Here is a 25,825-nt window from a genome sequence, read left to right on the forward strand (position 1 = left end):
AAGTCTCAACAGCTGGTGAGTATGAATACTTACTACATTATATAAAAATGCAAGTGACATTCTTCATCATCAAAAGATTTTCGTAATATTAACAAGATTACTATTACCAGAAGGTTTTAAACAACAAGAAACAGGTTATCATTACCAACCTGTTCCCAGTCCTATTTTTCTCTTAGTTAAGTCATCCCCAGTTACATCATGAAATAAAAGCTTTTCAGCTTTGTATTCTCATATTCAACATTTGCTAAGTCGTGTACTTTCCACTTTCTAGATGCTTCTGTCATCCATTCACTCCTTGCTTCACTGCTACTAACATAATCAGGTCCTCCTTAGCTTCCCTGGGCTCTTGCAAAGTTTTCTTCCCCTTGCTTCCAACCTCCCTGCCCACTTTCCTCTCTAGAGCCCATTCTACCATCTCACTTTCTACACATTTGATTGGAGAACTTCCCTGTCTATCATCCTTGGTAACTACTCATTACCAGTCAAGTAAGTGCAAGCCACATAGCACATTCTTAGTCTGACCTAACTTTCCTAGTCTATTCCTTGCCCCAACATACTTGCAACCCACTCACTCTCTGGTCTAGCCCTGCTGGGCCACTTGCCTTTCTACCACAGTCTTTTGTCCTTTTCATGCCTTATAATTATAGTTATTATTTCCCTTTTGCCTGGAATTTTTGCCTTCTTAAAGTCTGGCTCTCAAAAGCACATCCTTGCCTCTTGGCTGAAATGTTACCTTTTCCTATAGCTTTGCTGGATTCCTTCAGTTGAGATGAAGCTCTGCCTTCCATGATTCTACAGCACTTAAAGCACCCCCAGTCTGCGATATAAAACACATGGCTCTGTGTACATCTACTCCCACTTGACTATAAGTGAGGCAGGGGCTGTTTATTATTTAGCTTAGGGTAAGTCAGTGCTGAGTGAAGTGCTCTACACATACATGTTGATCTTTTGATCAAAAATTTCTATTTAAGCTCTAGTAATTCATTTCTCTGTAAGCATCTGATTTGTTTTTCAGAAACCCAGTCTTATCTCCCCAAATGCTAATAGAGTCTATCTATCAAATATGTTCTAGCTACCATCCTGGATTTTACAAAATTCACAAAATCAAAACAAATTATTTCATTAACAAAATATCAAACTTTAAAAACTTGAACTGAAAAACACTTATACAGCTTACATTCCAAATTTATAAAATACTGGGTCACAATATAATTTCAAAGTTGAAAAAGGATATTTTTCTCATAATTCAGAAGATCATGTCTAGGATAGGGTAGTGTTTTGGGAATGGAGAAAATGAACATCTTTTTAATATTTCTTTTGATTATTATTGAGGACCTGCTATATGCTAGGGGCAGGAGATAAAAACAAGAAACATAAGTAACTACAGTCTCTGCCTTCAGAAGTCTAGAGGCTAATAAGAGGAAAAGGCATTAATCAACTAATCACATAATTAAATCAAATAATCCCCTATTATATGTATACAAATATGAAAAATTATATGAGCTGATGTCCTTAGTTCTATAGGTAGATCATCAAAGGGGGCAGCAGGACACTTCCGTTGGTGGTGATAGTTGGGTAATAAAAGTGACATCAGAAGGATGAAAAGATAAAAGTCAAAAGATAAGAATAAATATTTATGTCAGAGGGGAAAACATATGGAAACACCTGATAAGAGGAAAAAGAAAAGAAACCCCCCCAAAAATAAAAGAAGTTGGGTATCCAGGAGAACAGAGAAAAACAGGTTGCCTAGAAGGTTTCCAATCTTGTAGGACTCTTATGCCTTGTTTAGAACCTTGGTCTTTATCTTATGAGCAAAAGGAGACCTCTAAAATATTTTAGGCAAAAAAGAAGGTGTAGTAGGGTGGAGAAGGTAAAGACAATCCCATTTACATTTCAGAAAAGGTCTCTCAAAGTTTTATCATTAGATTTTCAAAAATGAGGCTGATTATGGTTTGGGTCCATGATATGTATTTATACTGGTGCCACAGAAGTAATTCAACCCTTTAAAAGCCCTTAAAATAGCCTCCTTTTTCTACTTGGACCAAATTTGGGATCTTCAATGTGGCTTTAACAGCCCTCTGTGATCTGGCCCAACTCTCCATAGGCCCATTCTCCTCATCACCTCAAACTTTCCACTCCACTCAGATGCATCTCACAGCTGCTTTGTAAGCACCTCCAATTCCACAGGAAGACTGTGCAGACTCTCCCTGCATCCACTCACCAGCTCAGACCTACATACTTATTTAGGTCTAGTTTCCTTTTTATTACCTTAATGTCTTATACTGTTTGTGTTGCTATAAAGGAATACCTGAATCTGGGTGATTTATAAAGAAAAGAGGCTCATTTGTCTCATGGTTCTGAAGCCTATAAAAGAGGCATGGTGCTGGCATCATGGACCTCAAGTCACTTTCACTCATGACATGAGACAAGGGGGCCAGGCCCCAATGTGTGCAGAGATCACACAGTGAGAGAGGAAGCAAGAAAGGGGTTGGGGTGGGCTCTTTTTAAGAATGCACTCATTACCACAAGGCTGGCACCAAGCCATTCATGGTAGATCTACTTCCACAACCCAAATACCTCCCACAGTACCCCACCTCCAACACTGACACCAAATTTCAGTGTGAGGTTGGGAGGCTCGAATATCCAAACTCAAATTTTATTTTTCTCTGTCTCTATCAACTCCTATAATTAATACAAATTAATATAGGAATAAAACATGGCACAACATAATTGAACATAAGCCTGTTCCATTCATTCACAGACATATTCCTTATCTTACCAACATGCTTCTATACTCAAGGGAGAGGCTGGATGCTGAACAGATTTTTAGTCCTTTGCAGGTGTTAGTACACTTCTGTAAAAACAGTAGGTACCCAAGTCATAGTTCTTGATCAAATGCTTACAGTCCTCTCCTGATTTTAAAAGGTAGTTAGGATTTAAGAGGAAACATGGAAATAATTGGGAAGATTTGTATAAGAAAGTTGAATGCCATTGGAAATTATTATGAGAGTGGAATTATTATGCAAGTGGAATTTTTCTATCTTAAAATTAGGTTTAAGAGTGGAATTGGAGAGGCGGGGCAAGATGGTGGCCGAGTAACAGCTTCCTTGTATCTGGGCACCATGAGTCTGGGGAAATAGGACTCCAGGCATCTCTGGCTGGTGGGATGTGCCTATCATCACCCCTGTGAGGATACAGGGAGTCAGCAAGAGACTTCTGGACTCCAAGAGGAGGACTAAAACAGTGGAAAAACGGCAAGTGGTCACGTGTGTTCAATCCATCTAAACCCGCCCACAACTGTAAATTCAGCAGCAGCGAGACTGCAAACCGGAAAGGCCTTACCTGTGAACTGTTTTGGTGTCTTTGGATTTGGCACTCAGTTGAACTGCCTTGGGGAGAGCCTGAGTGGGAGTGCGGAGAACTTTGGCCTTTGTCTGGGGCCCCAGTCTGAGCCGCTGAGCCAGACGGAGCTAATAGTGTTTGGCTCTGGGTCACAGGCAGCCATTGTGAGCGATCTGCCCCGGCAAGCTCCGCCCTCAGGGTCGCAGAGCTAGAATTGGGTGGGAGCTGGTAACCCAGCGACCACGTAGCCTAAGGGCGGGGTCTGAGCTGCCTTGTAGCCCTAACCCTTGGGGGCAGAGGGTAAGTGGATAGCCCAGTTTTGGCACACAGGGTAAGTGGATAGCCACTTCAGCAGTGATTCCAGCGACAAGCACTTCCCTGGGAAAGCTTCTGCTCAGCAAGTGAACAAGTTCAAAGTGCCTTTTAAGTGGGCTGAAGAGAGATTTAGGGTGTCTACCTGCTGGGGTTTGAGAAACTAGCAGCCTCCAGTTGTATCAGAACTGTGATTAACATCTCATACCCCAGAAGACCACGTGTTGCCCAGACAATATTCAATGACATATACATACTGCTTTGTTTTTGGTTGTGTTTTTTTTTTTTTTCTTGGTTTGGTTGGGTTTTTTTGTTTATTTTGATGATGTTAATTGTTGTTTTGTTTTTTAAGTTCAACCTTTTCCATACAGATCCTTTTTCTTTCTCAATTTTTCTAGTTTAATTATAATTTCCCATTGCTGCCTTTTTCAATAACTAGAACTTCATTTTTGCTAGTGTTTCTACTGCTATTATTTGCTTTTTCACCCAATTTTATCCTGTAAAGTTTTCTGTTTGCTTGTTTTGGTTTGATTTATAGCATTTTTGTCTTTCCTCTCTACTTGGTGGAGGTGGGGTACTGTGTCTGATCAGATTAGCAAAGAGCTGCTGACCTCAAGGGAACCACCCAACTGGGCACCGCCAGAAGGTGGGGTTTTTTTAAGATTGTGTCAAACTACCATACTGTACACCTATACTGCTCTGTCTCCCTCTTTCTGTGCCTCTCATCTTTTTGTCAATATTCCTTTTACCCACACCCTCTCCTTTCTCTATTTTTTTTTTCTTATCACTCACTCCTCCTTTCTTTCATCCCTTTTTGCTCTTCAACCTACTCACCCTTCTGGTCCTGTAACCCTTAGTCCACAGGCATGAGAACTTAAAGAGCAAGAGGAAGTGAAAGGAAAATTAGGGCAAGGAAACAGATAAAAGAAATCACTCATGAGGAAGAATCAGCAGAAAACTCCAGGTAACATGAAGAACCAGTCCAGAACAACCCCGTCAAGGGACCAGGAGGTAGCCACTGCAGAGGATTCCACTTATAAAGAAATGTTAGGAATGACAGAAAGGGAATTTAAAATACACATGTTGAAAACAATGAAAGAAATTATGCAAACAATGAAAGAAACTGCTAATAAAGTGGAAAATAACCAAAAGGAAATCCAAAAACAGAATCAAATAAGAGATGAATGATATGAAGAATATAAAAAGGATATAGCAGAGCTGAAGGAACTGAAACAATTAGGGAACTTAAAGATGCAATGGAAAGTATCAGCAACAGGTTAGACCATGCAGAAGAAAGAATTTCAGAGGTAGAAGACAAAGTTCTTGAGATAACTCAGATAGTAAAAGAGGCAGAAAAGAAGAGACAGAAAGCAGAACGTTCACTGTCAGAATTATGGGACTTTATGAAGCATTCCAATATATGAGTTATAGGAATTCCAGAAGGGGAAGAAGAATGCCCCAGAGGAATGGAAGCCATACTAGAGAATATTATAAAAGAAAATTTCCCAAATATCACCAAAGATTCTGACACACTGCTTTCAGAGGGATATCGGAACCCAAGTCGCCTCAACTCTAACCAAGCTTCTCCAAGACACATTGTGATGAACCTGTCCAAAGTCAAGACAAAAGAAAAGATTCTGCAAGCTGCCAGGAGTAAGTGCCAGTTGACCTACAAGGGCAAATCCATCAGAGTGACCGCAGACTTCTCTAATGAAACTTTCCAAGCAAGAGGACAATGGTCATCTACCTTTAATATACTTAAACAGAACAATTTCCAGCCCAGAATTCTGTACCCTGCTAAGCTAAGCTTCAAAATTGATGGAGAAATCAAATCATTTACGGATATACAAACATTGAGGAAATTTGCCACAACAAGACCAGCTCTACAGGAAATACTTCAACCTGTTCTGCACACTGACCACCACAATGGATCAGCAGCAAAGTAAGAACTCAGAAATTAAAGGACAGAACCTAACCTCCACACTGATGCAAAAGATAAAACTAAGCAATGGACTCTCACAAAATAACATGAATACAACACTACCACACTTATCAATTATCTCAATCAATGGCTTCAATAATGGCTTGAATTCCCCACTGAAGAGACATAGATTGGTTGACTGGATTAAAAAACACAAGCCATCCATTTGCTGTCTGCAAGAAACACACCTGGCTTCAAAAGACAAATTAAAGCTCCAAGTCAAGGGTTGGAAGACAATTTTTCAGGCAAATGGAATTCAGAAGAAAAGAGGAATTGCAATCTTATTTTCAGATACATGTGGATTTAAAGCAACTAAAGTCAAAAAAGACAAAGATGGTCACTTTATATTGGTCAAGGGAAAAATACGACAGGAAGACGTTTCAATTCTAAATATTTATGCACCCAATTTAAATGCTCCCAGATTCTTAAAACAGACCTTACTCAGTCTGAGCAATATGATATCTGATAATACCATCATAACAGGGGACTTTAACAGTCCTCTTACAGAGCTGGACAGATCCTCTAAACAGAAATTAAACAAAGATATAAGAGATTTAAATGAGACCCTAGAACAACTGTGCTTGATAGACGCAAATAGAACACTCCATCCCAAAGATAAAGAATATACATTCTTCTCATCACCCCATGGAACATTCTCCAAAATTGATCATATCCTGGGACACAAAACAAATATCAACAGAATCAAAAGAATTGAAATTTTACCTCGTATCTTCTCAGACCATAAGGCACTAAAGGTGGAACTCAACTCTAACAAAAACGCTCGACCCCACCCAAAGGCATGGAAATTAAACAATCTTCTGTTGAATAACAGATGGGTACAGGAAGAAATAAAACAGGAAATCATTAACTTCTTTGAGCATACAACAATGAAGACACAAGCTACTAAAACCTGTGGGATACTGCAAAAGCAGTTTTGAGAGGAAAATTCATCACTTTAGATGCCTACATTCGAAAAACAGAAAGAGAGCGCATCAACAATCTCACAAGAGATCTTATGGAATTGGAAAAAGAACAATCTAATCCTAAACTCAGTAGAACAAAAGAAATATCCAAAATCAAATCAGAGATCAATGAATTGAAAACAAAAGAATCGTTCAGAAAATTATGAAACAAGGAGTTGATTTTTTGAAAAAATAAATAAAATAGATAAACCATTGGCCAGACTAACAAGGAATAGAAAAGTAAAATCTCTAGTAACCTCAATCAGAAATGATAAAGGGGAAATAACAACTGATCCCACAGAGATACAAGAGATCATCTCTGAATACTACCAGAAACTCTATGCCCAGAAATTTGACAATGTGAAGGAAATGGATCAATATTTGGAATCACACCCTCTCCCTAGACTTAGCCAGGAAGAAATAGAGCTCCTGAACAGACCAATTTCAAGCACCGAGATCAAAGAAACAATAAAAAATCTTCCAACCAAAAAATGCCCTGGTCCAGATGGCTTCACACCAGAATTCTATCAAACCTTCAAGGAAGAGCTTATTCCTGTACTGCAGAAATTATTCCAAAAAACTGAGGAAGAAGGAATCTTCCCCAACACATTCTATGAAGCAAACATCACCCTGATACCAAAACCAGGGAAAGACCCAAACAAAAAGGAGAATTTCAGACCAATCTCACTCATGAATATAGATGCAAAAATCCTCAACAAAATCCTAGCCAATAGATTACAGCTTATCATCAAAAAAGTCATTCATCATGATCAAGTAGGCTTCATTCCAGGGATGCAAGGCTGGTTTAACATACGCAAGTCCATAAACGTTATCCACCATATTAACAGAGGCAAAAATAAAGATCACATGATCCTCTCAATAGATGCAGAAAAAGCATTTGATAAAATCCAGCATCCTTTTCTAATTAGAACACTGAAGAGTATAGGCATAGGTGGCACATTTCTAAAACTGATTGAAGCTATCTATGACAAACCCACAGCCAATATTTTACTGAATGAAGTAAAACTCAAAGCTTTTCCTCTTAGAACTGGAACCAGACAAGGTTGTCCTCTGTCACCTTTACTATTCAACGTAGTGCTGGAAGTTCTAGCCAATACAATTCGGCAAGACAAGGAAATAAAGGGAATCCAAATGGGAGCAGAGGAGCTCAAACTCTCCCTCTTTGCTGACGACATGATCTTATACTTAGAGAACCCCAAAGACTCAACCACAAGACTCCTAGAAGTCATCAAAAAATACAGTAATGTTTCAGGATATAAAATCAATGTCCGCAAGTCAGTAGCCTTTGTATACACCAATAACAGTCAAGATGAGAAGCTAATTAAGGACACAACTCCCTTCACCATAGTTTCAAAGAAAATGAAATACCTAGGAATATACCTAACGAAGGAGGTGAAGGACCTCTATAAAGAAAACTATGAAATCCTCAGAAAGGAAATAGCAGAGGATATTAACAAATGGAAGAACATACCATGCTCATGGCTTGGAAGAATCAACATTGTTAAAATGTCTATACTTCCCAAAGCAATCTACCTATTCAATGCCATTCCTATCAAAATACCAACATCATACTTTCAAGATTTGGAAAAAATGATTCTGCGTTTTGTATGGAACCGGAAAAAACCCCGTATAGCTAAGGCAGTTCTTAGTAATAAAAATAAAGCTGGGGGCATCAGCATACCAGATTTTAGTCTGTACTACAAAGCCATAGTGCTCAAGACAGCATGGTACTGGCACAAAAACAGAGACATAGACACTTGGAATCGAATTGAAAACCAAGAAATGAAACCAACATCTTACAACCACCTAATCTTCGATAAACCAAACAAGAACATACCTTGGGGGAAAGACTCCCTATTCAATAAATGGTGTTGGGAGAACTGGATGTCTACATGTAAAAGACTGAAACTGGACCCACACCTTTCCCCACTCACAAAAATTGATTCAAGATGGATAAAGGACTTAAATTTAAGGCATGAAACAATAAAAATCCTCCAAGAAAGCATAGGAAAAACATTGGAAGATGTTGGCCTGGGGAAAGACTTCATGAAGAAGACTGCCATGGCAATTGCAACAACAACAAAAATAAACAAATGGGACTTCATTAAACTGAAAAGCTTCTGTACAGCTAAGGAGACAACAACCAAAGCAAAGAGACAACCTACACAATAGGAAAGGATATCTGCATATTTTCAATTTCTGATTTCAATCAGACAAAAGCTTGGTAACTACGATCTATAGAGAACTCAAATTAATCCACATGAAAAAAGCCAACAATCCCATATATCAATGGGCAAGAGACATGAATAGAACTTTCTCTAAAGATGACAGACAAATGGCTAACAAACACATGAAAAAATTTCATCATCTCTATATATTAGAGAAATGCAAATCAAAACCACCCTGAGATATCATCTAACCCCAGTGAGAATGGCCCACATCACAAAATCTCAAAACTGCAGATGCTGGCGTGGATGTTGAGAGAAGGGAACACTTTTACACTGCTGGTGGGACTGCAAACTAGTACAACCTTTCTGGAAGGAAGTATGGAGAAACCTCAAAGCACTCAAGCTAGACCTCCCATTTGATCCTGCAATCCCATTACTGGGCATCTACCCAGAAGGAAAAAAATCCTTTTATCATAAGGACACTTGCACTAGACTGTTTATTGCAGCTCAATTTACAATCGCCAAAATGTGGAAACAGCCTAAATGCCCACCAACCCAGGAATGGATTAACAAGCTGTGGTATATGTATACCATGGAATACTATTCAGCCATTAAAAAAAATGGAGACTTTACATCCTTCGTATTAACCTGGATGGAAGTGGAAGACATTATTCTTAGTAAAGCATCACAAGAATGGAAAAGCATGAATCCTATGTACTCAATTTTGATATGAGGACATTTAATGACAATTAAGTTTATGGGGGGGGAAGCAGAAAGAGGGAAGGAGGGAGGGGGGTGGGGCCTTGGTGTGTGTCACACTTTATGGGGGCAAGACATGATTGCAAGAGGGACTTTACCTAACAATTGCAATCAGTGTAACCTGGCTTATTGTACCCTCAATGAATCCCCAACAATAAAAAAAAAGAGTGGAATTGAATAAACAAAGAAAATGTTTGGATAAGGAAATCTAACATACAAATTTTATTCACATTTTTAATTTTTTAATTCTGAAATGACTTCAGACTTGCACAAAAGTTACCCCAAAATGGAATCTGAGAACCCCCAGACATCCTTCATCCAACCTGCCCTTTAGGATTATACAACTAGCTGTTTCCTTCTTAAACCTCCACCCACTAATTTTAGCATCCACCTGTGGACTTCGCCTGCAACAATTATATTTGCCTAATGATGATTTTATATTTTCCTTATTCCTTCAATTATTTATTCATTTGGAATTATTCCATAAGGAATTTTTCACTCCCAAACTTTCTTTTTCACTGTCAAAGAAAGTAGCTACAATCAATGAGAACCATTACTCCTAAAAATTTATAGTTTTATTTTCCATGAGGCACCATGATATTATTTAGGTATAGACTCCTAGAAATCCTCTCCTATTAAAATCCACACTCAATCATGGTCATATTGAATGCTCTCTGGTGACAGGACCACGTCTGATACTTGCTTTGTGGATGACAAGTATGCTGTGTTACTCAGAGGAGCTTAATCACTGTTTACAGATGATATCTGACAAGTAGGCACTGAGCTTGAAATGCAAATTAAATAGCAGAGAAGTATTTAGAATTAATATGTAACATTTCAGTGACCTTTCTCAGATATAATCACATGGAGAGGCAAATGATATAATTTCCCTCATTCTACAATACTGATAATGGGCTGCCTGGTGAAAATATACTTTTCAGGTTCTGCTCAAATTTGGTGTCTACACCCTATTTATATTTGTTGAATTAATAAACAAATGAATAGGTAAAATATCTGACCTATACATACATTGATACTCAGTATTGAATTTCACTTAAATTTTCCATGTATTTTTACCTATACCATCACCAAACCACCATTCTAAGGAGTCAAAAGCTATTTTTGTTCTGATTTTACAAATAAGAAATAAGGCACAGTAACTGAATTACCTGAATTTAGACTCCTCATTCCTTTAGCTTGGTCATTATGTGAATTCTCCATCATTTTTATTCTCTAACTTATTGACTGAATCATTTTAATGGAAAGCCTCCACAACAATTCAATTTATCTTCAAGTATTTGTACCTGTGATAGGATTGTTTTACTACTGACCCAAGAAGGTCAAGCTGGTTTCATTCAACACCACCAAGTGCTAGGGATCCAGATTCCCAACCTCTTCTGGGGTTTGCAGGTGTTTTGTGTCAGGTGCTGGAGGTATATTACACAGGCATCTTATACCTGGGGGGTTCTGGGGATGATGTGCCAGCTGCTGTTGAGAGAGACAGACTCACCAAGAACTAAGGAGAGACTTGTTATCTTGTCCTGGGGTGTGGGGCATCCAAGGTTCTCACAGGAGTGGACTATGGGCCATCAGTCAACAATGACCTTGCTACATCCTAAATACTAGTCATCCCAGACTCCTCTGACTTTTACTCTGGTAAAAGGATAAAATAGGGGAAATTTGACCTTAACTTTGAAGTTTTGTCTAAAAATTTTGGATTAACCATAGGCCCTTTCCCTTCAATTGGGGTATAAGTTCTGAAACTCAAAGTTAGAAAAAGGCGTTTCTCCCTCTCCCCCACCTGATTTCTGCCATCATGAGGAAATGAGAACAGAACCATCTAGCCACTGAAACAGAGGAAAGGGCCCCAAATTAAAGAAAAATCAAGGGGGGAAATTGTTAATATTTCAAACACATTAGCTTTCCAAACACTACTACTTATTAGCTTTCAGAATGGTGATCCAGGAGACATGCCACCCACAAACATAGAACTAATGTATTACCTGCTTTATTTAAACATATGGTAAGAAATTTTATAATTTTGAAGGAAATGTTTGGGAAAGAAATAATCATATGTGTAGAAAAAAAAAGCAAATAAAATATAAGGTAACTCATAACTATAGAAATACAAAAGTCGACAAATAGAAGAACATACCATGCTCCTGGCTGGGAAGGATCAACATCATTAAAATGTCCATGTACCCAAAGAGATCTACAGATTTAATACAATCTCCATCAAAGCACCAATGTCATACTTTGAAGAACTTGAAAAAATAGTACTTCGTTTCATATGGAACCAGAAAAAAACCTGAACAGCCAATACAATTTTTAGAAATAAAAACAAATCTGGAGGCAACACATTACCAGATATCAGATTATATGCCAAATCTATAGTGATCAAAACAGCATGGTGCTGGCATAAAAGTAGAGATATAGATCTATAGAATAAAGAATTTAGAGATGAACCCAGATACATATTGCCATCGGATCTTTGATAAACCAAACAAAAGCATGCACTGGAGAAAAGAATCCCTAATTAATAAATGGTGCTACGAGAAGTGGTTAGCCATATGTAGAAGACTGAAATTGTACCTGCACCTCTTACTACTTGACAAAAATTGACTCTCTCTAGATAAAAGATTTAAATTTAAGACACAAAATAATAAAAATTCTAGAGGAGAGTATGGGGAAAATGTTTGACAAAATTGGCCTGGGAACAGATTGGCAATTGTAGCAACGCCAGAAATAAATGGGACATGATTATGCTAAAACGCTTCTTGCACAGCTAAGGGATACAATAACTGAAGCAAAAAGACAGCCTTCAGAAGAGGAGAAGATATTTGCATGCTATGAATCTGACAAAGGGCTGATTACTAGAATCTACGGAGAACTCAAATTAATCAACAAGAAAAGAGCAAACAGTCCCATTTATAAGTGGGCAAGAGACTTGAACAAAAACTTCTCTGAAGAATGACAGATGAATGTTTGGAAAGCTAATGTGAATATTTCATGTGTTCATGAAAAAAATGCTCATTGTCCCTAATCATGTGAGAAATGCAAATCAAAACCACTCTGAGATATCACCTAACTCTAGTGAGATTAGGCCACATCACAAAGTCTGCACCAATCTACAGATGCTGATGTGGATGTGGAGAGAAGAGGACACTTTTGCATTGCTGGTAGGATTGCAAACTAATACAACCTCTATGGAAAGAAGTATGGAGAAGTCTTAAAGAACTAAGTTGACCTTCCATTTGATCCTGTAATCCCATTACTTGCTATTTACCCAGAAGAACAAAAATCATTTTACCACAAGGACAGTTGCACCAGAATGTTTATCTCAGGTCAATTCGCAATTGCTAAGATGTAGAAGCAACCCAAGTGCCCATCAACCCATGAATGGATTAACAAACTGTTATATAAATACCATAGAGTACTATTCAGCCATAAGCAAAGATAGAGACTTTACATCTTTTGTGTTTACCTGGATGGAGTTGAAACACATTCCTCTTAGTAAAGTATCTAAGAATGTTATTAAATTATAAGCTTTTTAAATTTGTGAAGGCAAAAAAATGGAAACCTAATTAACACATGTATATGTAAAAATTAAAATTAAAAAAAGAGAGAAAAACAGGTCACATACAAAATATGGGGGATCAAAATGTCATTAAACCTCTTATTTAAAAAAAATGGGGAAATAAGTATCCAGCGTACACAATATTAATATGACACATAATTTTTTAATTTCAGATTAAAATGAAGGTACAAATGTTTAGGTTACACTGTTTTCATTTCTAAGGTAAAGTTAAAGTTGTAGCTGAGCCTTCACCCAGGGGGCAAATATTGTAGTAAACCATATTAACACATTACATGTAATATGAGCATAAACCCTGACTATTAACTACACCAAAGTTATGATACACATAAAGTGACAAGTTGAGGGATGTTTGTTGAGTGGGGGAGAAACAAGAAGAAAAGAGAGAAAAGTCTAAAATACCTTATTCAGATGAAAGCCAGGAGACATTATCTAAAATAAAAGAATCAAGTACTAACAGATGCATATTATTTCACAGTATGTAGGCAGATAGCAAGTGTAACTGCTGAAAGGGTGGAGTAAGACTGCCCCAAGTGGTCAAAAGGGGAGACATAAGGTCAGAAGACATAAGGCCCAGGACTTCGGCTTTTCATACATTTTCCAATTGTTTAAGCTATATAAAGTTATTCCTCTATAAAAAGAAAAATTAATTTCAAAAGTATCTCAAATGTAAACTGAATAATTGGTAGAGTTTACATTCACAATCATTTGTAGTCTCTTAATCTTTTAATTTTTTAAAACAAGTGTAAAAGTTTATGCTGAACAGGAAATTCAGACTCAGAGAGAAGTGTAACTTGAAAAATGAAATTTCTGGAATATCCCTTAGAGAAACACAGTAAATACAGCTTAACGTATAATTCCTCCAAACTTTCTGTATTTACTAAAAAATGTAATCATACTGCAGAAATTATATTGAAACTTGCGATTCTTTTTCAGCAACAGGTCCTGGGCATCTTCAAATGTCAGTATGTCTGGATTAATGACATTTTTAAATGAATGTGTAATTTTTCATAGTATGGATACATATTTGATACATAATACTGCATTGTAATATGTACTGTGTATTAAATTATTGTAATTTAATTATAGCTATAATTTTACTAAATTTTGTTTTTTCCCAATTTACCAACAGTACTTCAACAACTATTACACATGTACATATTTGGGCAATTCTAAGAGTGCTTAGGAATGTAAATTTTTAAAGTGTAAATATTGGCTCAAAAAGTATGAACACTTCATATTTCAGTGGATATTACCAACCAGTTCTTCAAAAACACTGTGGCTTTGGGTAGTCCCAACAACATTGAATGTGAGTGCCCAATATATGTATGCTACTAATCTTTATTGGGATATTAGTAGAAAATTATGTGTTTACAAAGAATTTTTCTGTATAGTGCAATGAACTAAATTATAGCTCATAAAATTCATATGTTGAAATCCTTACCCTGATGTGACTCTGTTTGAAGATTAGACATGTGAGCAGATAATAGTAAATGACATCAAAATCTGATAAACATGGTGCTTTTGTAAGAAGGGGCACCAGAGTTCTCGATCTCCGCTATGAGAGGGCATAGAGAGAAGGCTGCTGCATACAGGCCAGGGAGAGAGACCTCCCCAGAAACTGACACTGCCTGATCTGGGTCATATGGTGTCCAGAGCCATGAGCAGAATTTTTTCTGTATTTAAGCCATGCAGTCTTGACCATTTTGTTATGGCAGACTAATGTATATATATGATTTCATTTAAAACTCCTATCAATGTGGTGAGGTGCCCGATTTATAATTTACAGATGAGGAAATGAAGGGATTAAGAACTTGCTCAGAAAGGTGTTTACTGTGACTATATCTATTCAACATAATTCTGGAAGTCCTGGTCAAAACAATCAGGAAAGAAAAAGAAATAAAGAGCATCCAAATAGGAAAAAATAAAGTTTAATGACATGAGCTTGAATCAAGAATATCCTAAGACTTCACCAAAAGAATTAATAAATAAATTCAGTTGTCAGAGCCGGGGACACCAGGTCTCTGGCCCCAAACCAGGGCCTCATCAGAGCCAGCATGCCAGCTTTCCAGCCCGGCCCACTCCAGTGGTCTGGACGCGGACCACTGTGCCAGCTTTCTCGGGCTAGGTAGAAGTCACAATCAATTTTAATAGGAGCAAGCATCTCAGCAGCAGTCTCAGCAGCAGCCTGTCAGTCTTAGTTCTCTTCTGCACCTTCTCCTGAGGTTATTTAAAGACGTAATACACCTCAGGTGTGGAAACTGCTATGTAATCATGTCAGTTCCCCCCGCCACCTTACATGCTCTTTAACCAGAGACCAGTGATTGTTAAATGATGTTAAATCCCTTCCCCAATCCCTTATCACCAAGGTATTTCTCACAGGTGTCTCCTACATTCAGTAAAGTCTCCAGTTACAAAATTAAAGTACACAAATCAGTAGTATTTCTATATGCTCACAACAGTCAAGCTGAGAAACAAGTCTAGAGCACAACAGCATCCACAATAGCTGCAAAGAGAATAAAATGCCTAAGAATATACTTAACAAAGGGGGTTAAAGACCTCTATGAGAAGAATTAAAGAAGATTGATGAAAGAAATCATAGATGACACAAACCAATGGAAAAAACATTCCATGTTCATAGATAAGGAGAATCAACTTCGTTAGAATGGCCATAATGCCCATATTATTGTAGATTCAATGCAATTCCCATCAAAACACCAATGCTATCTTTCATAGATCTAGAAAAAATAAGCCCTAACTTCTTGTGGAACCAAAAAAGAGCCTGAATAACTAAAGCAATCTTAAGCAAAAAGAACACATCTGGAGGTATCAAATTACCTAACTTCAAATTATACTACAAGGCTATATAGTCACTAAAACAGCACGGTACTGGTCTAAAGATAGAGATCCAGACCAACAGAATAGAGTAGAAACCCGCCACCCCCCCCAAAAAAAAAAATCCATATAGCTATAAACAACTGATTTTTGGAAAAAGCAGACAAAAACACACACTGAAGAAAACATGCCCTAATCAATAAACAGTGCTGGGAACATTGGATTGCCACATGAAGAAGAAAGAAACAGGATCCCTATCTATCAGCACGCATAGAACATAACTCAAGATGGATTAAAGACCTAAATGTAAGATCTGAAACTATAAAGACTCAGGAAGAAACTATAGGGAAAACTTTTCCAGATACTGACCTAGACAAAGAATTTATGACTAAACCCTCATTGGAAATACAGCAATAATAAAAATAATGTAGAAAGTTTCTGGAAAGCAAAGGAAATGATGAACAGAGTAAACAATCTACAGAATGAGAAAAAATATTTTCCAACTATACATCAGACAAAGTTAAGATCTAGAATCTACAGAGAGCTCAAACAAATCAGCAAAAAAGAACAACAAAAAACCAATAACACAATTAAAAAGTGAACAAAGACATGAGCAGAATTTTTTCCAAAAGAAGATACACAAGTGGCCAACAGACAAAAGAAAAAATGTCATTAATTATCACGATGGTGTATATTAAAACCACAATGAGATACACCTGACCCTCTGAGAATGGCCAATATTAAAAAATAATTCTAAAAAAACTTTAGATGTTTGCCTGGATGCGGTAAAGAAGGAGTATTTGCACACTGTTGATGGGAATGTAAATTAATGCAACGTCTATGGAAAACAGTATGGAGATTCCTCAAAGAACTGGAAGTAGACCTACCATTCTGTCCAGCAATCGCACTACTGGGTATCTACCCAAGGAAAAGAAGTCATTACGTCAAAGAGACACCTGTACGTGACAGTTAATCATAGCATAATTACAAAGACATATTCCCTGGTGGTGTAGGGGCCAGAATTCAGTGCTCTCTCTCACAATTGCAAAGATGTGGAATCATCTGAAGTGCTCCTCAATTGATGAGTCAATAGAGAAAATGTGATACACACACACACCATGGAGTACTACTCAGCCATAAAAAGGAATGAAATAATGTCATTAGCAGAAACTTGGATGGAGCTGGAGAACATTATCCTAAATGAACTATCCCAGCAACCAAAAAACAAACATTACATATTCTTACTAGTAAATGGGAGCTATACAATGGGTACACATAACCATCAAGTGTTATAAAGGAGTTTGGAAACTAATAAGGGGGAGGAAGGGGAGGAATAAGGATACCTACTGGGTGCAAAGTACCCTGGTGCGTACAAAGTATTCTAAAGATGGGCACACTAAACGCCTTGCCTTCTGCATTATACAAATCATTCATGTACCAAGAATACTTTAATTCCCTAAAATTTTGAAATAAAAATTATTTATTGAAAAAATAACTTGCTTGAATCACATGGTTTTTAAGTAGTGATACAGGGAGTAAAATGTAGCTCTTTTGACGTAGGGTCAGAAGAATAGTCTTGTTCATTACAATTCCAACTCTAGCTTCTACGATAAGAAATCTAATGAAATCATAAAATGATTGAATTGGAAAACTCTTTTGAAATTATCTAGTCTAGCAAAGAAAGTGAGGTCCTAGAAGATCAAATAATTGGCACAAGATCACACAGTTAAGAGAAAAACTGGGATTGAAATTCAATCTGACTTGAGTCAATGTTCTTAGATTTTGACACACATATTTCAGAGTTGTTTTAAATTTATGAATTATTCCTTTTGAAGGCTAACTCTATAAATATGGTTATTTTTTAGGTCACATGCTTTATCTTGCAGAATAGAAGCTACGCTTTAAAATCCCAAGAGATATATTTTCTAGTGCTCTTTGGTAAAGTGATGTAGCACATAATGGCCAAAGTTTGCTTCATTTTTTTTTCTAAGGATGATCAAGCCTAATTCTTTAATGTATGACTCTATTAAAGGACTTAGCTCGTTCAGGGAATGAAGGCTTCCACATCTCTCGTTTCTATGCTAATTAAGATGTTGGTTTCTTCGGTCCTTGGATATGCGTGACAAGAGATTAGTTTCTTTGCTTCCTGTATATCAGCAAAATGGATCATACTACTGCCAGGCTAGTCCCATTAGTGCCATAAATCTTAGAAAGACTGTACGTTTTCTGAGGTTGAAACTTGATAATCAGAAAGCCGTATAGTAATATTTGCTGACAATTACCCCCATCAGAACAAGAAAGGTTGGGGGTGGAGCCACACATTAGTCTCAACATTAGCAAAGAGAGATGCTTTTTGAAAATAATTATTTTCCCTCTATAAAGTGGTACAGATATTTATATTATTTCACTCTTGGCATTTAGTTTCCCGGAATATGAGACTTAAATTGAAAGTGGCAAAGCATCCAATTCAAACCCTTTCTCACCTCTTTACAATACAGCATGTTCAGTAACTTGGTGAATTCAAATATACATTTTTTTTACAATAACAAAAGAAATTAACTTCAATAAATAATGTGTTCAATACACCAAGTAGATTATTTTTCTGCAAAACTGCTTACACACTAGAATACATCATATACAACCATAGCTATTAGTAGAGGAACTGAAAAGTTTGATTCACTGTATGTTTCCAAGATTCAGGCTAATCTTTGACTAGAAACAGCTTGAAGACATCTGACTCATGTTTTCTCTATGTCCAGAGGAATAATGAAACTTTAAAAAATCATTTCACAATACCGTAAGTATTTACTCCATCTGTATGAGCTGTACTTAACTTTTAATGAATCAAGCACTGTAGTAAGAATTATTCCCAGTCACACTACCCACAGGAAGCTGATTACCAAACTGTTTCAATATTCAAAGCTCAATGTGTTCTTCACTCAGAAGAGAATACAACAGAAGGAAAGCAGTAGAAAGCAGGATATTTCAGAGAAGAGAGAAATAGTAAGCCTTTCCTTTCTTCTTGGGAAGCTTTCAAAACCCACAGGCGGCCATATGCCACCCCAAGATTCTCATTTAACTGGTCTGGATTGGGACCAGACATGATTTTCATGCTTAACTACTAGGTTAAAAGAATGAACAGGTACATGTGAGGGATATGAGGTATCACAGCGGCCTCGGGAGCATTGCAAAGAATAGACTTTCCTGTTATCTGAAACTTGTCACTCTAGGTGTGTGCTCTCCTACCCCCAAAGATAGATGCTCTTGGAGTCTTGACAAGGAAACAATTGACAACAACACCTGCTTGTGTGTGCTTGAGCAGGTTACAAACATGTGGTGTTTCCATTTCTTAGTCTATAGAATGGGAATGATAATACCATCTCATGGGGCTGCCAACAGGGAAAACAAGGTAATCCAAATAAAGGTTTATCTCAGTGGCTAGCACATACTAAGTTCTTGTACATTCATCTAACTACTCCTTGGAGAGAAATGAGAGCATTTCTTTGCCTTTTCATCCCTTAGTAACTGTGGCATTTACAACACACATATGTGTGTGTGCACGCATAAAGCTTGAGTAAAATGTACCAAACATGTCATCAGATGATGAATGAGCAGCAAGCAGAAGCAGTCATCGCTGACATCAGACAGCAACAGGGCACCCCCTTGGGTCGGGTGCCTCACTGTAAGAGGGCTCGGATAGCTCCATCATGGGCATTGCAGGCAGTCCCCAAGAAACAGACACCCGATGGACATACAACTCACACGTGTGAAGGGAGGCTATTACAGTTCCCAAGTTACAAACATCCGACTAACGTAGGACTCGCACTATTTCAGGTAATGGGTCAGTGTACCTGCTCCAACTTGCATATTGACTCAACTTAAGAACACACCTACCTGGTTTCTAACCTGAGGACTGTCCTATAAGAAAAAAGAGAAAGAAGCTATGTGATATTTACTGTTGTTATTGTTTAAATTGAAGAAACTTGAGTAGATTTATAGGCTGAAAGGAAAGAGCTGCAGAAGAGGGAGAGGTGGCCCTGCAGAAACAAGAGCCTTGAGGAACTCAAGGTGGGATCAGCCTCAGATGGAGCAGAGCAAGCTCCATCACTGCGATGGAGGGAAAGGGCATTAGGAAGGCATGACAGCAGGTGAATGTGTGGGCAAGGCAGGACAGCAAGCAAGCTCTCCCTAGCTGGCCATTAATTTCTCCAAGAATTACAAGCTGAGGTCATCTGCAGAGGTTGGAGGAGGAAAGAAAGGGAGATAGAGGCAAGTTGCCAGGGTTTTAAATAACTATTAGGGAGCTCTCTAGAGCTCTGAAGTTCCCCTTACTACAATAAGTTACTTGGATGGTATTCCTGACTTGTCTTCTTGGCAGATTCTGGAAAATTTTCAGCCATTCAGAGATAATTAGTTTTCTAAATAGATCGCACTCTGGGAGAACCAATATTGCATTCTTTTAATGCAGCTTTTATAAATAGCAAGAAAACATTTTGCCATCTAAGCATAAAGAAGAGACCTGTATAAAGTTCTCCCTCCATTGAAAAAGGAGATGTTATCTTTAAAACTATGCTTCAAATATACTTCCCTCCAATATGTTGTGAGTTCCTACTAAATAACTATCTTTGGGTGAGGGAAGCAGAGGTTAAAAGCTGCTGTTTCTACCAAAAAGATTTTTATTTCTAAACAATTAACTTTGGAGGGGGAGCTAAGATTAAAAAAAAAAAAAAAAAAAGAACCTATGCTGGAAATACAACAATAGAAAAGTCAAAAATGTAAATATCTATGCCAGAGGTCAACCACCTTTTCTATTTGTTATGACTTACCCCTTAGCCCCCCCCCAAAAAAATGTATTTTATGTAGTTTGAGCTAATGAATAAAAAGGTCAAAGAGCTGAGGAAAGATAATCAAAAGAAGCATAAAAACAACTGAAAGAGATGAGAAAAGTATTAGAACAAACCACTTCGCAGAGAGAATTTATGCTGAAGGCCATGTACCGGGGAACTTGAAATACAGCTGAAAGCTTAAAAGGTACAGCGAGGGAGAAAACGTAGCAGAGGCCGTGAGATGGCTCTTCAAGGGTCTAATCTCAAGTGCCTGAGAGGATTAGAGCTTTTACAAATACAGTGCTGCTTCAAAGAAAGTCAGGAGCAAAATGAAAGCACTTGTCTCTAAAAAGGAATCAAAGACTCACTTGATCTGCAAAAACAAAGAAGAAAAAGAAAGAATTATAAAGTAGAAAGAGTAATGATTACTTCTTAATTAATCAGTGCTCAGTGTCTCTCCAACACTGCTTGCTACATTGCTTCTTCATAGCATTATTTAATTGAAGTCATTTCAATAAAACAATTTAAACGATGTGAGCCCAGACCATGAAAATATCTCTAGGAGGTACATATGTATAGAAAGTATCAATTATTTCTCTTTTTTTGAATATTGTTTCATTCATAGAATCTATAGGTAATATTCTGCAGTAAGTTACATTACAGTTCAAATTATGGGTTGCCACTGCTTGCACTTCCTCACTGTTCTGATGTCGGTTTTGTCCATGTGACTTGCTCTGTCACATGTGAGACATCATGTGTTTGTGTGGAAAAGATTAGCACAGCAGGTTTGAGGCTGCTTGGCCTAGAAAGCCCGTGCGCAAGCTTGGGGCTTCATTGATGTTGGGGAGCTTGGATTTCAGGAAGGTTTCCCACTATTCCCTGATAAGAATGGTTCACGCTGCCTAGCTGTTTTGCAAAGAATGTGGCTCGTGCTGAACTCATGCTCTCCTTCTGGGAGTCCAGAATTTGGGTATGTCCTTGGCAGAGGATGCTTAGGTTGTGACCATCCTCCAATAAAAACTGTGGACACTGATAGTAAAAACTCTCTCATGAGCTTCATTAGTTAACAACATTCCACACACGTTGTCACAATTTGTTGTTGGAGGAATTAGCACATCCTGTGGGTTAGCTAATCCCTGGGTAAAAACTCTTGGAAATTTGCACCTAGTTTCCTCCAGACTTTGCCCCATGTACCTTTTCCTTTGTTTATTTTGCTTTGTATCTTTTCTCTGTAACACATTATCACCATACGACTATGGACTGTGAGTCTTTATAGTCCAGTGATTTTCAACCAGTGTGCTGTGAAGAGGATCTCAAGTGTGCCATGAAAATTTTTAAAGATCATTAATTATTTTCAAAAGAAGCTCAAAGCACAGTAAATATGTTCTTTTTTTACTTTTTTTTTTTTAATCAACATAATTTAAGTTGGCCCCAGAACTTTAACTATAGGTTCAAGTGTGCCATGAGGTTAAAAAGGTTGAAGAACACTGGTCTAGTCAATCACTGAACCTGCATTTCCAGACGTCCTCTGTGACTCTCTCCCCCAGCTGCAGGCCACTCGGCCTTCTGGGTCCCAGAGTGCAGGTGACATGACAGAGCCATAGCCATCCCATAGTGGTCCGACCTGAGGGGAAAAAAGGAGAAGGAGAAGCAGGAGAAGCAGGAGGAGAAGGAGGAGGAGAAGGAGGAGGAGATTGAGGAGGAGGAGGAGAAGGAGGAGAAATAGAAGGAGGAGGAGGAGAAACCCTTGTGGGTTGTGAGCCCCTAAAACTTTTGAGTTTCCATTACTACAGCAACATCCATCTTTTTATGGCCAGTAAATAATTCCAGTGATAACATCTGTGCAATTCCTTTATGCTCCTTCCCAAAATATTTTCTCATGTTATTTACTATGACCTTCCCAAAATTCTGTGATGTGTGGAGTCTGGATGATATTTCCATACTAGAGAGAGCTGGCCTCTGGTTTTATTTCCTTGTTTCATGGCATCAAGCCAATAAACACCTTCTCATTCTGAGACCTGGTTCCATGAAGTTGCCTGTGTAAGAGGCAGATAAATAGCAAATAAATCCCAGCGATTTGGAGCACTCACCGTTCTAAGTTTTATTCACGGTTCCTTTTGGTGACTACTGGTTTTGTGGGACTGTTTGGCTTTGTTTTGTTGTCCATAGAGGAGCTCTGAGCCATCACTCTGAGCGATCCATCCATCCGTGGATGTCTTTGCAGGCCTCCGGCTGTCCTTAAGTTTAAACTGCTGTGGTGAATAACTGCTTCTTTGAGGTGACATCTGAGGACCAATAAATTAGATGTGGCTTATACCACACAGCTTATATTTTAAATCATACTGAATCAGATATAGCCTTCCAATTTGGTGAAACTCAGTCTGTTAATTCTCTATTTTTATTTAACAAACTACTTCAAAACATACTGAGTTAGAACAACAACAAGCATTTCTTACCTCAGTGGGTTGGGAATCTGGAAACATCCTAGCCAAGTGATTCTGGCTCAAGAGGTCTCCTCAGTTTGCAGCCAAGACCCCAGGGGCCAAGGCTGAAGCCATCTCCAGAGGGGCCCAGAGCTGGAGGACCTGCTTTCCCGGTGGCTGTTTGTGTAGTTGACAATTTAGTGTCCTCTGTAGCAAAGACCCCTCAGAAGGGGTGAGGGAAAGGAAAGAAGAAGAAAAAAGAAAAAAAAAAAAAAACAAGAAAAGAAAAAAATAGTAACTAATTCTCACATAAATTGGATTTAATTTTGACCAAAGTACATTACTTACACATTAATTTTTAACTTAACTTGTTAATATGTTGTTTAGGACTCATTTATAAGTGACATATGTTTGTAATTTCCCCTTTATAATAATAATATATTTTCTCCAATTTTAATATCAGGTATACCCAGATCAAGTAAAATGATTTTGAAGTATTTCTTATTTTTCTATTGTCTATAAGATTTAGCATGATCTGTTTTTTGAAATTATCTTTTACTTTTTTTATAAATATTAGTTGTCTATTTTTTGATACCTAAAAAAAATAATAAGAAGTTAACTGATGACTCCATACTGAATCTCAGAGTCAAAGCATCCTATAATAGTCATAATCTTATTTGACAATGTGAATGTTACTTTCTTTGCATTATTATTTTTATTATTATTGCTTAATATTTCGATGTAGCAATTGTCTGATTCCTTTTCTGAATGTATTTATGTTCATTCGTTCTTTACGAGGTTTTTGTTTCTAGATCTTATCTTAAACGTTGTTATTAAATTTTAAGCCTTTTTAATTTTGTGAAGGCAAAAAAATGTAAACCTAATTAACACATGTATATGTAAAAATAAAAATAAAATTTAAAAAAAAGAAGCCTCGGTTCTTCCCCACATGTATTTTGCCATCATAGGGGGCTGCCTGAGTAGCCTCAGGACATGACAATGGGCTTCCCCCAGAGTAAGATTTCGAAAGACAGCAAAGAAGCCATACCCGCTTCCCTGACGTCACCCCAGAAGTCACATACTCCCTTCCCTGAAGTCACCCCAGAAGTCATACACATCACTTCTGCCACTAGAATATGTCACAAAGTCTTACACTCAAGAGAAGAGAAATTATATTGCACCTTTTGAAAAGAAGAGTGTTGAAGAATCTATGAACAAATTTCAAAACCATCACATCTGCTAAAGGTAATTATTATTATTGGCCATCCATGTACTCAGGTCTCCCCACTTCTGGACACTAGCTGACCCCTCGTGTGTAGTGAGGTCATGTAACTAGATCTCGGCAAGAATTGTGAGTGGACCATTCAATAACTATTTCTGGAAAACTGATTTATATGGAAAAACACAAGAAAATATTCTCACTTTATGTTATTCACAAAAATACAATGCAAATGAATAAAAGAAGCAAAAAAGAAAAATCAAGAATATGAAAATGTTCCAATGAAATATATATTTTGTGGGCTTGGGGAAAGTAGGAATTTCCTAATAAGACACAAAAAATATAAACTATAATGAGATATCATTTCACAATACCAAATTGGCACAAAAATAATAAATATGACAGCACAAACTCTTAACCAGGTAGTGATTGCTGGTGTGAGTATAAATTCATACAAGTCCTACAGAGGGCAATAGAACAAAAGTCAATAAACTCTAGAATGTAAATAGTCTATATTCCAGAAATTCCACTTCTGGGTCCATGTTCTTTACCTTGGAAAAGCACCAAGAATGTCTGCACAAAGGATGATGGTCACTGAAGCTATGTTTAGAATAATGAGAACCTGAAAATAATTTTACCATCTCTTAAATGTGGTTAATTTATACAATGGAATTCTATACCAGTTAAAATAATTAAACTATGTCTACACTTACCACCATGGATAAATACCAAAAATCAATGAATGAAAAAGCAATTTTCAAATTGGCATTCATAATGTGGTTGCATTAATGTAAATTTTAAATAAGACATAAAAAATATACTATTGTTGAATAAACATGTTTGTCTAAAAGATAAGAAAACTTGCATGAATTTCAAGCTTGAGGTCACTTTTGGGGAAAAAGTAGGCAAGAAGGTTTGAGGGATGAAAGAAGCATAGCTTGGTGTAGTAGGATTTTTTTTTCCATTTTTTCAAAAGCAATCTGAAGCAGATACCAAAATGTTTCCATCTGCTTACTACCGATAGCATTAAGCATGCTATGGTTATTTTCCATAATTTTCGGTGTATTTGGTGAATTTTGAATTTGGGAACTAAAGTTTTATTTTAAGAAAATCACTGGACTGGATTATCTCAATTTCTTATTTTCAATGGAGAAAGGGGTAGTCTCTAAATCATGATGAGTGATTTCTAAGATTATGCATTTTCGTGTTTGTTTGTTTGTTTAGCCAAAGTCTTGTTCTGTCACCCTGGGTAGTGTGCACAGCAACCTTAAACTCTGGGGCTTGAGCAATCTTCTTGCCTCAGCCTCCCAGGTAGCTGGGACTACAGGTGCCCCCCACAATGCCTGGCTAATTTTTCTAGTTTTAATAGAGATGGGGTCTTG

General features: G+C 37.5%; 1 long non-coding RNA gene across 1 annotated transcript in view; it reads right to left on the reverse strand.

Annotated features, from left to right (window-relative positions):
• The window catches only part of LOC128588563 (uncharacterized), a 35,673-nt gene extending 12,235 nt beyond the window's left edge, over positions 1-23,438 (reverse strand). Inside the window, exons 1-2 of the long non-coding RNA XR_008380802.1 lie at positions 23,258-23,438; positions 22,892-23,086 (exon numbers count right to left, since the gene is read on the reverse strand). This is a non-coding gene — a long non-coding RNA (uncharacterized LOC128588563). The remainder of the gene's footprint in view (positions 1-22,891; positions 23,087-23,257) is intronic.
• Between the last annotated feature and the right edge of the window lie 2,387 nt (positions 23,439-25,825).

The sequence above is a fragment of the Nycticebus coucang genome, chromosome 6, assembly GCF_027406575.1.
Source record: "Nycticebus coucang isolate mNycCou1 chromosome 6, mNycCou1.pri, whole genome shotgun sequence".
Lineage (NCBI taxonomy): Eukaryota > Metazoa > Chordata > Mammalia > Primates > Lorisidae > Nycticebus > Nycticebus coucang.